The sequence below is a fragment of the Ailuropoda melanoleuca genome, chromosome 3, assembly GCF_002007445.2.
Source record: "Ailuropoda melanoleuca isolate Jingjing chromosome 3, ASM200744v2, whole genome shotgun sequence".
NCBI lineage: Eukaryota > Metazoa > Chordata > Mammalia > Carnivora > Ursidae > Ailuropoda > Ailuropoda melanoleuca.
Genome location: NC_048220.1, coordinates 78494576 through 78511860, shown reverse-complemented (window position 1 = coordinate 78511860; position 17285 = coordinate 78494576). Strand labels below are relative to the sequence as shown.

The window sequence follows — 17285 nt, the reverse complement described above, 5'->3', positions numbered from 1 at the left end:
TCGACCATAATCATATTTAAAGAACTTTAAAAAAAAACCCACATATTTTAAAAGTGCTTATGGTTGAAAGTATGAAATGTTTTCTAAAGGAAAACAAAATTGATTTTTTTCAGTCAATTTAACGTAAGTAACTGAAAGAATGTTCATTCATGCAACTAACTCAATTTTTGTCTTCCTTTTCTTGTGTATCCAGAGACTAGAAATGAAAGATGAACTTTCTTGCCTTTTAAATTTCCAAACAACTGATCAGTTTCGAATGCCTTATTCTAAAGGAGCGACATACTCATTTGCTACTTTAGGGTGATATTGCTGTTCGGTCATAGATTATCATTTTGTTTGTTTCTAAGTAATCATAGCACTTGTGTATTATTTTGAGATAGGGAAAAATATATGTTCTTACATTCATTCAGCTCCGAGATAATTCATAGTGAGTATGAGCCAGTGAGTATTATGAAGCAGTGTTTGTTGGAGGGACCATGCTTTTGGTTCCTTTTGCCTTCCAGAGCTTAAGAGTTGAGCCCAAAACCTGAGTGTTGAGAATATAGGCAATGATTATCTAGCTCTGGCGTGATCCATTAATTGATTTTGTGTTTTTTTTTAAGAAGTTTGCAGTTGACAGCAAACCACTTATTTCTGTCATCAAAGCTAATGGCATGATTACTGATTGTATGACCTGGGGCAAATCACCAAATTTCTTTGCTTCAATTTCCTCATCTATAAAATAAGAATAATAGTAGCATCTACCTACCTCTAGGATTTAGGGGAATGGTGCTTGGGACGTAACTAAAGATGTAGTTGAAAAATAACTAAAGTAATAAAAATATTCATCTTGGTGTACAAAAGTTCCCTGTAACTCTTTAGGCCTAATCTGCTCCTATTCTTTCATTAAAATAAAAATATACAATAATTTCATGAAAACAAATTTTCTTTAAAATCTTTGTGACCCTTTTTTTTTCTACCTGAGTGCCTGTGCTAAACCTTAAGATTAATGACTGTATGTCTGCTCTTCATTGTTTTATTTTCCTTTCCCCGCTGAACCCCCTAAGGGCTATTTAATGATTTAGGTTCATGCACTGAGCAACTAAAATGGTATTTTTAATAAAATCATTTTTAAATAATTCCTACTATAGCAATATACTGAATCGGGTGAATATATTATTGTGTTCCTTATTTTTACTGCATGAATTAGTGACTTCGTTTTTTACTTTTCTAAATTAGTATAGGCAAGGTCTACATAAGCTGTAGCAATTTATCGCATTTAGTTTTTCGTTCTGTTAAATCAGTAATCCCTGTTCAATGAGGCTACTCTTTTTAGATCTTATAATGCTGTTACTCATATTCCAGTTGTAATATATATTTATTTGTGCTGCATTTTCATTTCAACAACTACAATGGCAGGATGTATCAATGTGACACTAGTAAAATGAATGAATTCATCTTTCAAATGACTCAGTTTGTGAAAGTCCTAACAAGTATAATGAACAAATGAGTTTCTTTGTTGTATCTATCCTTTGATAAAATGGTTGCTTCAGGCTTTAATATAAATATATAATATAAAATGAGGAAAGTTGGCAATCTTTTTTGAAAGGGTCATTCTTGGATCTTGGCTTTTATATTTTAAATATTATTTAACTTTGCTTACATTATTATCCTCATTTCACTCCTTGAATTTTTATCACACACTTATTATTCATAAATTGTGGTTTTGTTGCAAATATTCTTTTAAAAAAAGATTTCAACTTTATCTGGTCTCTAACACATGAGGTCAGTCTTTATCTAAGAAAGATTAGGAGATGTTGCTTTCATGCTTTCTTAGACTTTCAAATTCGTTCACACTGTTTCATGAGAGAAATTTTATTTAGGGATCACTTCACTGAGTCTTGTGGTTTACACATACATGCTGGTATTAGACACGGATGGGACCCCAACAGAACAGACTGCCCGAATTAGAGAAACCATATTTGAGGCCTAATGAGAATAAGTTATAGTGAAACTTAATGAGGAAATATATTACTGAGAAAAAATAAAGTAAGCAGATCTCATTTATTAATTTAAAATAAACATTTATTGAGAATTAGAGTTAAATAGAATCCAGATTGATTTAAGGAACATATTCAATTGTATAAAACCATTGACAGTTATATTCAGTTAATCATTTTGAATTATTATACAATATTTAACAGTGTTTTATTTTTAATTAATATAACTACCTCCTTAAGTACTATTTTCACTGTACCTGGGCAGGTCTTGTCAGCCACAGAGGAGTGCCTGTGTATGAACATATTATATATTCATTCACAGACATACTTAAACACAGTACACACCCACACTATGTCAATCATTAATCATTACTCAGAACCCAAATAATCAGATTTTTCTTTACAATTTTGTTTGACATTGTGCACTGTTTGTAATGAAAATCTAAAGGGTCTCTTGGATACTGAAAGGAAGATAAATTATGTTGTGTCTTTATTGTGGTCTCATTCTTGGACAATAGGGAATTCATTTCCATAGTAACTCTCCGTTAGTCAAAAGCTAATTTATTTATGTGACAGTAGGGGCGTGTATTCTGAAATTTTAGCTTGACTCCTCAATATTTAATTTGGGCCTACATAATATTACTCATTATTTTCCACAATAATTTTTGGAATGAAGTTTGGTTCTGAGCTTTCTCTTCTCCAGACACACTGGTCCAATAATAGAGGCCAATAGAGTCCGTTGACTGAAGGCAGTCGAGCTCCTCACATGTTTGTTCTCTAGCCCAGTGGTATCACAGGCATTTACACAAAAGCTGTTGATCACACTGTATTTACAAAACCTTTAGGAACATAGCTGCTTCCCTACTGTAGACTTCCCTTCAATTGATTATATCCTAGTGGGATGATTGGCCATCAACATTTTTTTTCTCCAAAAGAAAGCTCCCACTGGAACTTTCTCTGTTATATTCACTGGAGGATATGCTTGGTTATTATGTTTGATCAGAGGTACTTTTCTCAACATGGAATCGGCTATCAATCTTGGATCTTTAAAAATTAAATAATACCCTTGTGCCTGAGAAAGCAGGGCAAGTGATGACTTTTACAGCTTTCATCTGGCTTGGAACGGAAAACAAAGCTGGTTAGCACCCTGTGTTCCTCAGGCAAGTTGCAGGAATACTCAGGCATAATTATGCTTCTGGGTTATTATAAAGAACTTCCATTAGATTGGCTGCTTTTTTTCATTGTTGGAAACTGGATCCCCTTTCCCCCTTCTTTCCTTTTGCGTTGCTCTAATCCTAGGTCTGTTAGAATCCTTTTTTCTCTCTAAGCATGCATTTCTACACCACTGGGGGCTTCATTCTCCAGGCTGCATTTAGTGGGAGGCAGCCAGGCCAAAGGAAGGGAGAAATTAGGGTGTTTCTCTCCCTCCCTTTGGGTCTCAGGTAATGTGACCGGCAACAGCTTTATTTCCTCTGTGGTTCTAGCCCGGGACAGATGCCCTACAGCTCCAGCTTGTACTGAATGTTCATAGCCTGTGGGTTCCAGGACCACTGACTCTTCTTTTGTCCCTCCAGCCTTGAGGTGCTTATTCTTCCTGCTGTTGTGAAATCTCTGGCTTACACTGGCTCCCCAGTTGTTCTTCTCAGCCCCTGCTTCACCAGAATAACCAATTTCCTTAATGAAATTCCTTTCATGTCATTTAATGAATACTTAGAGTGGTTTCTGTGTTCCTGTTTAGACTCTAATACATCTTTCTGCATCATTCCAGGTTTCTTACATGAAAGCCCACTGAAGAGAGTAGAACCAATATTTATTTCCTCTCAGAGAATCTTGTAATAGTGGTGATCAAAGCACAAAGCAGAGAACTGCACATACTAATGTAAGATTTAAGTTAGTCTTTTTTTTAATAATAATTTTTTATGTTAGTCACCATACAGTATATCCTTAGTTTTTGATGTAATGTTCCATGATTCATTATTTGCGTATAACACCCAGTGCACCATGCGATATGTGCCCTCCTTAATACCCATCACCTGAGATTTAAGTTAGTCTTGACCCTTCCTCAAACTACCACTAGCCATACTTCTGTTCTGGATCTAGACAAGCTGTAGCTAGAGAAATAGGGGCAGCTAGCTACGTGACAGTTAAGAATAAGGAAGCTGCAAGGCCATGGTGAGTCCCCAAAATAGGATAGTGGGCTAGCTGCTTAATTATAGAAAGATAGTTTTTATACATGCTCCTAGCAAAAACAAAATTTAAATGTTTTCTCAGTGCTATAATGTGCAATGGCAATTCACAGAGGCAAATGTAAAGAAAAATATTTGACTAAATAAGAAGTTAAGCTGTGAACTAGTTATTTGACTTATTGGTTATCAGTTACTAGCTAATTTAAGTTATATCTTAGATGGTTTTGACTGATAGTTTAAAAATAACAGGCTATCATGTCTACTTCTGTTTATTTTTTAATTTTCAAGAATCTTGGTCATACTTTTTTCATTGATATGAGAAGGTATAAGTGACTCAGAGTACATATTCTTTTTTTTTTTTTTTAAAGATTTTATTTATTTATTCGACAGAGATAGGGACAGCCAGCGAGAGAGGGAACACAAGCAGGGGGAGTGGGAGAGGAAGAAGCAGGCTCACAGCAGAAGAGCCTGATGTGGGGCTCGCTCCCGTAACGCCGGGATCACGCCCTGAGCCGAAGGCAGATGCTTAACCACTGTGCCACCCAGGCGCCCCCAGAGTACATATTCTTTTCATAATTCATCATATATTCGTAAGTCAATCATAATTTGATATTTAAAATTATACCTTAGATGTACACTAGCTATTGTTATTTTAAATACATCTCAGTTGAATGAAGCTTTTTACTCATAGATGGACAAAATAGGTTGAGAGAGTAGAATTACAGATGGATAGTTCTTTGTATCGGAAAGTAGTAGTTTAATATATAAATCCGAGTTACAAAATTTTTGTAGTTTATTTTGGAAAAATTTGTATTATCTGTTTTAATGGTAATGTAACTTCATAATCTACATTATTTATTATCAAAGAAAATTTCCTAAAGACCTTTCTGATGACCATTTCTTGTTGATAACTGATACACTGCCTCTTGCGTAGATAATGACCTAGAATTTAGATTGTTCACTCTTAGCTCTTGAGTGTGACTAGCAGAGTCAGGAACTAAAACTTACCAGTTCCAAATTTAAATATATTTTAAACCAAATGCTGTTGCTTCTTGGAATGGTTATTACAGAACAAAGGTAAACTATTGAAATCTGATTTAGTGTTTGGAGAGTTCCTGACTTGGATTTTGCATATACATCCCACATGCCCTTTAAAAAGTTTGAGTCTTCTAAGATTTTTCTTACTTGGAGAGTGTTCATTCTTTCATTATCATAGGTGATTGGGGCACTTGGATAATACCATGAACAGTTAAATCAAGTATAATGCCAGAAATGAAGAAATAATATTTTTTCCAACCTTGTATCTTGATTTAGGACAGATTCTGGGATTCCTTTCTCACTAGTAGCGATGATCCGACTGATTAATTTTTACATTGTTAGTAACAGATGTGTCTTCCAACTTGCAGGAATATTTGGGGTTTTATTTGGGGACTGTAAGGGGGACAGTAAGAAGAAGAGTTACATAGATGTTTTGGAATATCTCTTCTCATAGAGACGGCTTGGAGGTTGAGAGGAGAGAAAGCTGCTCATGTTTGCCTAGGTTATCCTTTTCCTCTTTGGTGATGCAGGGTTCTCCAGACCTATAAGGCCAACCGCAGAGAGAAGCTGCAGGTGCCTACTGACAGAGGCCTCATGCTGTTACTCCATGTGTCAGGAGATCTTTTTCTGGTGGTATGGAAGGCCCAGCGATGGGAAGTGGCTCACCTGTTGGTTATTCTGTACACCAAGGTGTTTTGGTTCACACTCCCTGAAACAATACCTGGTCACAGAATAGGAAGAACCACTTCTGAAATGAAGGTTTAGGCACTTTTTACTCTGAGCTGTGGCTTTTGGCTGAGGCCCAGAAATGAAAGTGTGAGGCAGGCTAAGGGACTTTCGATGTGAAGGTGAGTCCCAGTTGCATATTTTAAACAAGGAAGAAAGAAAAAAAAATACACATTTTATTTTAGAGAGTAGGTACAACATTTCTGTAATATTTCTGGAATGCCAGAAAATAAAAATATATTTCGGAATATATTTTTTTTAAAATAAAAAGCATTAGTGTCATTCCTTTGTTTTCTAGCTACACACATTTAAAAATAAAGAAGGAATAATATGGTGGTTTTGCCTTAATAGTATATGATCAAGAGGTCAATGTACAGGTCCCTTGGCTTGGATATGATAAGCTTTTGCCCTGTGCTCATGTTCGGTTTGTCCTGGGTTGAGTTTCATTTATTTTACTACTTTAAAAAATTAGATTGTAAAACTTTTATTTGGAATGTAGTTCCAAAACTTTCGACACACTGAAGTGTGCTATACGATGCTGGTGACTGAAATGGGTTCAGAATTCCATGAACTGTCTTTTTTTTTTTTTTTTTTTTTTTAATAACAGATCTCTGACCTTGGTGTAGGAAATGAAAGAGAAGTACACAACCAGTCCAATGAGATGAAATAATCTCTCCTTGCTTGCATTCACATTTGACTTAATTTCCCCTTAATTTATTTAACCTTTGATTTTTTTTTTTTCCTTATTTGAGTGAAACAGTGTGAACATTTTATTTTTTTAATTGAGGAGAAGTTCTGTCTCTTAGCTCCTGCTGGGTAAAAAAGTGACAGGGCTGCTTCGTGCTGCTAACTTTAAGTGCTGTTTATAGTTCGTTCGGAGCTCCAGAAATCTTCTGTGGAGAACAGGAAGGGATTTGGTAGAAAGGAAAGTCCTAGGAAAAAGTCAATTAGAGACTGCTGCCTGCCAGAGTGAGAGAGGAGGCACGGAGCATCCATTCTGAATTGGTACACTAAGATGCAGAAATCCAATTAACAAATTCCCATTTCTGCAGCAGAAGACAGTGATTAAAATTTTAGTGAACTATTCAGAATTCCTGCGACACACATCAAAACACTGACAATTTACAGACTTTAAAAAAAAAAACTGTTCTTCATTTTAAAAACCCAACACGTAAATAGTGAACTGATTATGCGTCTTGTTCTAAAATGACCCTTAATCGTGTGGAATGAGACTGTTGTTTTTTATTATTTAATCCTCACATATTGTGAAGTTTATGTTCAAATATATCCCTTTTAAAGACATGGAGCTTCAGAGCTATAGCTGCTGCATTTGATGTAGTTAGAGGGACAGATACCTGACCTCTGGAAACTTAAATGAAATTATCTTTAAAGTTTTGGTCCTGATTTCAGATTTACTCATTCAGCAGTAAGCAGTTAATAAAGGAGTATGATGCACCTAGTACTGTGTTAGGCCCTCGTGACCCAAAGGTGAGTAGCCATGGCCCCGACCTATGGTAGCTTGCCTTTGACTCGAGTGGGAGGAACAGTCTCTAATTGACCTTTTCTCTAGGCTGTGGTGGGAGAATGAGCAACATCGGTGGGTGTACGGAGGGCAGTCTCTTACTATGACTGTGGGCATCCCAGGCAGTTGTACAGAGGATGTGCACGGGAGCCATGAAGGCTGAATTATGCTTTGGTAGGGAGTGAAGCCAGCCTGTAACTGCCCCAGGTGGCTCAGGATACTATTGCTGTTAATGCGTTTTTAAATTTTTTTAGAACCAGACTAGCTCACTATGTGTTATATTTTATTACTATACGTATGTATGCCTGCATATTAATTTAATCAATTATTTTATTTTCTTTACTCACTACAAATTAGAAGGCTACTATCATTGTACCTAAAGAATTTAACATATTTATATATAATTTATAAATAAACTATATAATTTATATTTATAAAAATATATACATATATTTATAAATTTATGTTTTATATTTATAAAATATATAATTGAATATAAATATATAATTTATATATAAAAAGGATTTAGCGTATTTATATATAATTAATACTTTTATATATTAAATTTAGAAGTATAAATGCCATTTATGTGCTGATGACTTCCACATTTACTTGACATCTTTTCTTGACTATCTAATGGGCGTCGTAGACAACATATTCAGAACCAAACTCTTCTCCTACCTGCTACCAAACCATCTTAGTTATTGCAACAATACCTTCCAGGAGCTCAAACTAAAAACCTCAGCATCATCCTTGAGTCTTCTTTTTCTCTCATACTCCATGATATATTTGTCAAAAAATTCTGTTGATTCTGCGTTCAAATATATCTACAATCTGATCTTCATACCACTTCCAGCTACTATCACTGTGGTCCAAGTCACCGATATTGATTGAGCAGATTAATTCAATGTAGCCTCTCTCTGCTTCCACCTTTGCTCCCATTCTAGACTCACACGGGAGCCAGAGGATCGTTTAAAGATATAAGTTAGAGTATGTCATACTCCTACACAGAGCCCTCCCAAATTCCTCGGAGCGAAAGCTGAAATCCTTACTTTGTCCTATAAGGTTTCATATAGTCTGTCCTTCCTCACTCACCTCTTTAGCTGTGTCTCCTGTTAGTTTTCTTTCTGTATGCTCTGCTACAGCACCTCGGACCACTCCACTAATCCTCCAAAGTGTTCCGCCTGTTCCCATCCCAGGGTCTTTGCGCTAAGGCATCCCCATGTTTTGTATCCCTTCTCACCTCCTTCAGGTCTGTACTCTGTGATTATCTTTTCACTGGGATCATCCTTGACTGCTTATTTACTTATTTTTAAAAAAGATTTTATTTATTTATTTGAGAGAGTATGCAAGTAAGAGAGAGAGAGAGAGAGAGATACACACAAGCAGGGGGAAGGGCAGGGGGGAAAGAGAAGCCAGATCCAGTGAGCAGGGAGCCTGACATGGGGCTCGATCTCAGGACCCTGAGATCATGACCTGAGCTGAAGGCAGATGCTTAACCGACTGAGTCAGCCAGGTGCCCCTTGACTGCTTATTTAAATCAAATCCCATCTCCCTTCCTTCCACTGTTTTCCATCTGCCTTGCCTTGCTTTATTTTTTCTCTATAGTCCTTAGCACTTTTAACATACTATATAATTTGTTTACTTATTTTATTTATTTTTCCCCTCACCTGTTTCCAACTAGGAGTATAAGCACCCCATGGACAAGGTTTTTTGTCTGTTTTGTTTACTGCTGTATTTTTAGCAGCTAGAATAGCCTCTGGTAAGTAGTTATTGATCATATGAATAGTATCTTCTGCATTCTTTTTTGAGTGTTGGAAGAGGCTGAGCTTTACAAATTATTTTTGCACTTTTAAGGTTTAAATATCAGTAGCTGTGCATTAGAGAAGTGGTTCCCAGTTCAGGCTGGGATCAGCTGGGTGTCTTTCTTGGAAATACTAACAACTGGCCTTACCCCAAGCCAGTGAATCAGAATGTCTAAGAATGGGGCCTGGTTATCAGTACTTTTTTATGAAGTTCCCCATGTGATCCTAATGTGCAGCCAAGTTAGAGTCAGGTGCTTAGGAGACATTTAAGTAAGTGTGAATGAATGAATGAATGAAAATTCACAACTATCCAGGTTTGGACCAGCTCAGGCATTAAGGTTGGGTGTCAAGTGTTTGGGATGAGAGCTTGGTCCTGAAGAGCACAGCCTAGGAAGGGCTGGTTGGGGAGAAGGAGGGGCCAGGGAGGGGAAGGTGAAGGAGCTGACAAAGAGGGGACTTCCAGGTACTTGTAGCAAAAGGGAAGGTTGTTGCCCTGGTCCCTTGGCAGCTGCTGCCAATGGATGATTTCTATCTAATGGGCATAGTTAGGTTGGGGACTGTCTGTTTAATAATTTGTGTTAGGCAAGTATATTGTATTTCCAAGACTCACTAATTTTTCCTCTCTATAAAGTAATCGAGAAGGCTTTGTGGAGAAGATGAGGTAGGAACCAGGCAGTTGAATAAATGGCAGGGAGAGAAGAAGACACACTTCCAAGTTATCTGAGGAAAAAGAGAGAAGTGAGAGCAGTTTTAAAGTAATGAGCACAGCTCTTTGAGTGCACTGAGAACAACCTTTCAAAATTTGGGAAAAGAGATTTCAGCTAGCTGAACGGATTTCAGGAAACGGCAGTGGTAGATAGTGAGGTGCTTTGATAGGCAAGTTCTGGGATTCTTTTTCTGTAGTTGAAATATTTTTGTTTTCTAAAAGTTTCAGAGAAGGTGGGAGATATGGTCAAAATTATTTAAGGAAGATTAATCTGGCTGGTAGTGTGCCAAGAAGGAGTTAGAAGGGACAGCTCTGAGAAGCAGTGTGGTAAAGTGTGCTAGAAAGCAAAACAGGATGTGAATAAAATGGCAAAAGATGTGAGATCTAGTAGGAGAATGGCAGAGTGAAACAGACCTTGGATTTAGAAATAACGCGAAGAGACAGCAGCCCAGTGTGATTAAAAAGGCAGTGGTTGGAAGGAATACACAGAGAAGGTGTCAGAAAATTAACATGGTAGCTACTGTGGTTGTGACAGCATCCAAGACCCTGGGAGTCCTATTTTCATGGTTAGAATTAGAAATTTTTATTGTCTGTACTGGGATCTCAGACTGTTTGAAAGCTTTCAGTTCCATCCTGAGGTTCTTGGTTCTATGAGGTGCTGGGAAGGTTTTGCCCAATGTCCTAAATGCGGCTTATCTAGCTCTTCTTACCATTTCTATACTTGAGTGCAAGCCTTAATAAAGCTGAGGTTCAGACTGAGGTGATGAGTAGAAGGGGTGCCCCTCATTCTCTCCCTTGTTCAACCAAGTTCTCTAAATGTAGATATCACACCCTGTCAAGGCAGAGAAGCCGTCCTATGCTCAGGGACAGAAATTTCCTCTCTGCCCCTTTCCTTTCTGTTCCCAGCAGTCTTAGCTTCTTCCCCCTTTTTCCTGTTTTTCCCATGCAAGATCTGTGCTACAACTCCCTCCTTTATTACTTGTGTCTCCCTCCCTGTCCTTAATAGGAGACTCTTCCCCAGAGAAACTGCCCTTCTCAGACCCTTCCATCTCCCCGCGCCTCTGCTTTCTCCCATGATCTCCATCTTGACAGTTGACAGGTATTTAGCCGATGAGTGTGTGGTGCTGACCTACAGCCCCAGTCACCCAGTCATCAGCAAGGCAGCCTGTCTTAACCCTTGACTTTGCTCCCCGCAGATTACAACTGATTGCTTTGAAACCCAGTCACAAGAAAACCAACATCTGCAGTGCTGGCAAGAAGTAATTTAGGATTGGTTGGCATTTGAACATATTTAACTATGCAGAAGTTTTTATTCTTTTTAAAAATTATCACCTGCAACTAGTTTCACCTAAGTAAGTTATCCTCGTTAGCCTGAAATGGTGGAACATCCCTGCTGCCTTTGCCAAGGTTCTGTGGGTCCTCTTGTGTGGTTCATCCACCAGAGTCAATCTGCACAAAATCTGAGGATTTTGTTTAATTTTTTGCTTTTCCTAGAGTCTTAAGAGTACTTGGAAGCCATTTGAGGTCTTTTTATAATCCTTCAATACTCTGTTTCCTAGGTAACATTTTAGTGTCTCGTTTTATTCTTAAGTACATACATGGCCATACCAGTCATTGACTAATTTTAGTCTTTAACCTGAATTAGTTATAAATAATATTTTTTTCTCAATAAAAGAAGAATTAACCTGAAAGTTGATTACCTACAGCCTACATTCTGACTTGGGTTTCTTTTAAAATACCTTACTAAATGTTTAAAAATTGGAGTGAGGCATTTAGGAAATCTTGGTTGTAAGTCTTTGTTTATTCAGATCCTCTGTGATTTGTATAACCCAAGACTACCAGGGAATTTATAAGGAAAGTAAGTTTAATTAAAATGTCAGTTTCCTAAATGTAATTATTTGTTTCACACTATGAAGGATTAGTTTAGGGAGCTTTGTATGAAACCCTGGAGGGCACTATTATGACATGCCCATAGCAAGGGAAGGGGTGTGATGGATTTGACAGAGCTGTTTGTAGAGTTTTCAATAAAAATGCTGCATCCCATAGAGGAACTCGGTATGTGTCTTGTAATAATGCTGGTTTCCAGGAATTCGCCTCCTGGAACAGCCTTTGGATGCTATCAGATTTCATGTTGAACTGGCCAAAGTGGTCATAGGGAAGGCCACATGAGCATAGTGAGTGACTGTCACCTCATCAAAAAATGAGCCTTAATTGAATCCAAGAGGAAAACACTCTTCAAGATGGTCAGAATGCTACATGTGAGAGCCGAAGTAAATCTGTTTCCTCATGTATGAGTTTGTGCTCCATTGAAAGAGTAAGAAATGTTCCATTTATGGATAGTAAACAGGGTAGTATCAGCCAAAAGTGGGCCAGAGTCATTACCTGACCCACCTTGATTGAAGAATGGGGATGGATGCAGGATTTCTAAAAGTTAAAGAGTCAGTCAACTAGAATTAGAGTTTTTATTACATATAGATAGTTTTGGGACTTGTTACTTTTTGCTTTTCCATGAGTTATAGAAGATATCTTTGGGTTTCCCCACATCTGTGAGATAATTTAGAGATACTAACATCTCTCTCCCCATTATCTGTACTATGATAAGTTATTCAAACCTGTCTGGTGCTCAGTTATCTTTCTTAATGTGAGGGGACTGAACTGGCACAAGAACTTTAAATTTTCCTCTCTACAGAAATTTATTACAGCCTCCTTCTATGTCCTGGTTGATGAAGTGATTTTTTTTTTTTATCGTGGTCAAATGTACAAAACATAGAGTTTACTTTTTAACCATTTTTAAGTGTACAGTTCAGTGGTATTAAGTACATTCAGAGTGTTATGATAAAGATAACTTACAGTGAAGGAAGCTAAGAACTATGTAAGAATTCACATAGAAACTTTGTGTCAGAAGCTGTGCTAGAGTCCACAGTCTCTCATGGTTCTGGAAAACAAACTGAGGGCTTCAGAGGGGAGGGGTGTGGGGGATTGGGATAGGCCGGTGATGGGTATTAAGGAGGGCACGTATTGCAAGGTGCACTGGGTGTTATACGCAAATAATGAATCATGGAACATTACATCAAAAGCTAAGGATGTACTGTATGGTGACTAACGTAACATAATAAAAAATTATTATAAAAAATGAATCTCAGAGAAAAAATAAGCTGTGCTAGACTCCAAAACATACATGCTTAGGAAGTATTTATATGGCTGGGTAAAATTTTTATGATTTTGTGTCCTCCTAGTGAGTATAATAAAGAATAATTGGAAAATAAAGTGATGTTATGTATGTATTATACATGGCTATATTTCATAGGTCACATATGCGTATGATTACACATAGCAAAATTCATCCATAACATTCATAGGCTTAATAGTCATGCTTCAGAGTATTTTTCAGCATCTCCAAGGTCCATTTTATATATTTCTGATTTTGTATGGTGCAGATATGAGTAGAGCTGTCAGGACATAAGTCCAGCAAGCCATCCAGCACCTACAACTCAAAGAGGCTATTTAGTTCTTTATGTGTTTCCAGAGGAGTATATCTCCAACAGTAGTAAAGACTTTTGGATGTTTACACCTAAAGAGGTAGAAAAAGAACAAAGTCCAAAGCTAGTAGAAAGAGGGAAATAATAAAGATTAGAGCAGAGATAAATGAAATAGAAACTAAAAAAACACAAGAAAATATCGATGAAAGCAGTATCTGGTTCATTGAAAAGATAAACAAAATTGACAACCTTCAGTCAGACTCATCATGAAAAAAAAGAGAGGATTCAAAATCAAAAAGAAGGAGGAGAAATAACAACAGATACTACAGAAAAACAAAAGATTCTAAGAGAATTATATGCCAACAGATTAGACAACCTAAAAGACATGGATAAATTTCTAGAAACATACAATCCAAAACTCAATCAGGAAGAAATAGAAAAGTTGAGCAGACTGATTACTAGTAATGAGATTGAATCAGTAATCAAAAAACTTGAATTCAGCCCTTAGTGTATAGATTCTTGCTGTCTCAATTAGAAAGAATTTACCTACTATTGTGGACATTTTCATATTTCATCTGTCTTAGCTACTTCTGTTTCTCTCCTCAATTCTGCAGCATATATTAGGGAACAGTGACTCTGTATGAACACTCTCTTTGTTGCTTCTTCCTATGTTAGCTGAGGTGGAAAAGAGGGTTTATGTGCTGCCTGACAGACTCAATTCTCTAGAGCTGCTCTGTCCAGCGCTGTAGCCTCTAGCCACACACAGAAAAAGTAAATGTAAACTAAACAAAATGAAATGAGATAAAAATTCAGGTCCTCCCTCACACTGGTCACATTTTAAGTGCTCAGTAGCTGCATGTGACTAGTGGTTACCATATTGGACAGCAGAGATATAGAATGTTAGCATCATCAGAAAGTTCTCTGGGACAGTGCTGTTTTAGAGCGTTTCTTTCCCTCTGACTCAATAGCAGTGGAGATCCCAGTGTCTTGTCTTATCTTGGAGCTGAAGCTCAGCTGACTCTCAGGTGGAACTTGGCTGTCTCACTTCTCTGAGGCCTTTTAGTTGGATTACAGCTTCAGGTCAGCTTCCTGCAGGACTAACCTGCTGGCTCTACAGAAGAATTTGAGGGTGGTGTAGAAAAGACTGGCCAGTCCCGGGTAAGCTCCCCCACAGTACCAGAAATGCCCTATACTCGTTTTCTATTGCTGACATAACAAATTACTAGCTTAGAACAGCACAAATTTATTTTTATTTATTTATTTATTTATTTATTTATTTATTTATTTATTTAGCTATTTATTTATTATTATTTTTTAATAATTTTTATTCTGTTATATTAGGCACCATACAGTATATCCCCAGTTTTTGATGCTGTTCCATGATTCATTTTGCATATAACACCCAGAGCACCATGCAATATGTGCCCTCCTTAATACCCATCACCGGCCTATCCCAGTCCCCCACCCCCCTCCCCTCTGAAGCCCTCAGTTTGTTTCCCAGAGTCCACAGTCTCTCATGGTTCATTCCCGCTTCTGTTTACCCTCCCTTGATTCTTCCCTTTCTTCTCCTACTGATCTTCCTATTTCTTATGTTCCATAAATGAGTGAAACCATATGATAATTGTCTTTCTCTGCTTGACTTATTTCACTTAGCATTATCTCCTCCAGTCCGTCCATGCTGCTGCAAATGTTGGGTAATCATTCTTTCTGATGGCTGAGTAATATTCCATTGTATATATGGACCACATCTTCTTAATCCAGTCATAGAGCAGCACAAATTTATTATCTCATAGTTCCGTAAGTCAGAAGTCCAACACAGGTCTCACCAGGCTAAAATCCAGGTGTTGTTTTGGTTGTGTTCCCTTCTGGAATCTCCAGGGGACAGTCTGTTTTCTTGCTTCTTCAGGTTTTTGATGGAATTCAGTTCTTTAAGATTGTACGTCTGAAGTTCCTATTTCTTACTGGCTTTCAGCTCAGGGCTGTTACAGTTTCTAGATGGCGCTCACATTCCTTAGCTCCTTACTTTCTCCATACTCAAAGCCAAAAAAGGCAGATCGAATCCTTTTCACAATTCACATGTCTCTTGCATCTTCTTCCATTACATCTCTGTGACTTTAGCTGGGAAAGGTTGTCTGCACATAAAGGCCCAGTAATCAGATTGGGACTACCTTGTTAATCCAGGATAATCTATCCATTTCAGAATCCATAACTTTATTTAATTTTTTTCTAAGATTTTAGTTATTTATTTGTGAGAGAGAAAGAGAGAGAGAGGCAGGCAGAGGGAGATGCAGGCTCCCTACTGAGCAAGGAGCCCCATGCGGGGCTCTGTCTTAGGACCCTGGGATCATGACCTGAGCCGAAGGCAAGTTCTTAACTAACTGAGCCACCCAGGCATCCCAAGAATCCACAACTTTAATCACATCTGCAAAGTCCAGTTTGCCATGTAAGTAACATTTTAGGGCACTGACGTATTTGGAAGGGGTGTTACCTGGTTTACCACTTGCCTCCAGATTAATTCTTTGCATGTTATTCAGCAAAAATAGCTTATTTTATTTGTAGCTTATTTGAAGAGGTTAATTTCCATCTTTGTCTAAATGGTATTAGCAATTTTCTTTGGAGACTAAATGTCAGAGGAAGACAGGAAGCTTCAGGAAAGGAGAGAAAATAGAGAAATGGGGAAGGTGATACCTGCAGAAAATAATTTTTCCCCAAATTTTTATTTAAATTTTAGTTAGTTAACATATAGTGTAATATTGGTTTCAGGAGTAGAATTTAGTGATTCATCACTTACGTATAATACCCAGGGTCATAACAGGTGCCCTCCTGAATCTGCATCACCCATTTAGCCTGTCTCCCACCCATCTCCCCTGTAGCAACCCTCAGTTTGTTCTCTATAGTTAAGAGTCTCTAATGGTTTGCCTCCCTCTCCTTTTCCCCCCTTCCCTTATGTTCATCTGTTTTGTTTCATAAATTCCACATATGAGTGAAGTCATACGATATTTGTCTTTCTCTGACTGACTTATTTCGCTCAGCATAATTCACTCTAGCTCCATCCATGTCATTGCAAATAGCAAGATTGCATTCTTTTTGATGGATGAGTAATATTCCATTGTATATATACGTGCCACATCTTTTTTATCCTTTCATCAGTTAATGGACATTTAGGCTCTTTCCATAATTTGGCTATTGTTGATAATGCTGTGGTCAATATCGGGGTGCATGTACCCCTTTGCATCATTATTTTTGTATCCTTTGGGTAAATACCTAGTAGTGCAATTGCTGGGTCATAGGGTAGTTCTATTTTTAACTTTTTGAGGAACCTCCATACTATTTTCCAGAATGGCTGCACCCATTTGCATTCTTATCAACAGTGTGAGAGGGTTCCCCTTTCTCCACATCTTTCGTAACAACTGTTGTTTATTGTGTTTTTGATTTTAGCCATTCTGACAGGTGTGAGGTGGTGTCTCATCATGGTTTTGATTTGTATTTTCCTGGTGATGAGTGATGTTAAGCATCTTTTCATGTATCTGTTAGCCATCTGGATGTCTTCTTTGGAAAAATGTCTATTCATATCTCCTGCCCATTTCTTAACTGGATTATTTGTTTTTTGGGTGTTGAGTTTGATAAGTTCATTGTAGATTTTGGACACTAACCCTTTATCAGATATGTCTTTGGCAAATATCTTCTCAATTCCGTAGATGGGCTTTTAGTTTTGTTGATTGTTTCCTTCACTGTGCAGAAATGTTTTATCTTGATGAAATCCCAATAGTTCATTTTTGCTTTTGTTTCCCTTGCCTCCAGCAACATATCTAGTAAGAAGTTGCTACAGCTGAGGTCAAAGAGG

General features: G+C 37.5%; 1 protein-coding gene across 1 annotated transcript in view; it reads left to right on the top strand.

Moving 5' to 3' along the window:
- Positions 1–17285, top strand: part of FBXL17 (F-box and leucine rich repeat protein 17) — a gene marked incomplete at its 5' end in the record, with an annotated part of 496760 nt that overhangs the window by 161375 nt on the left and 318100 nt on the right. The gene's annotated exons all lie outside the window — the stretch shown is intronic.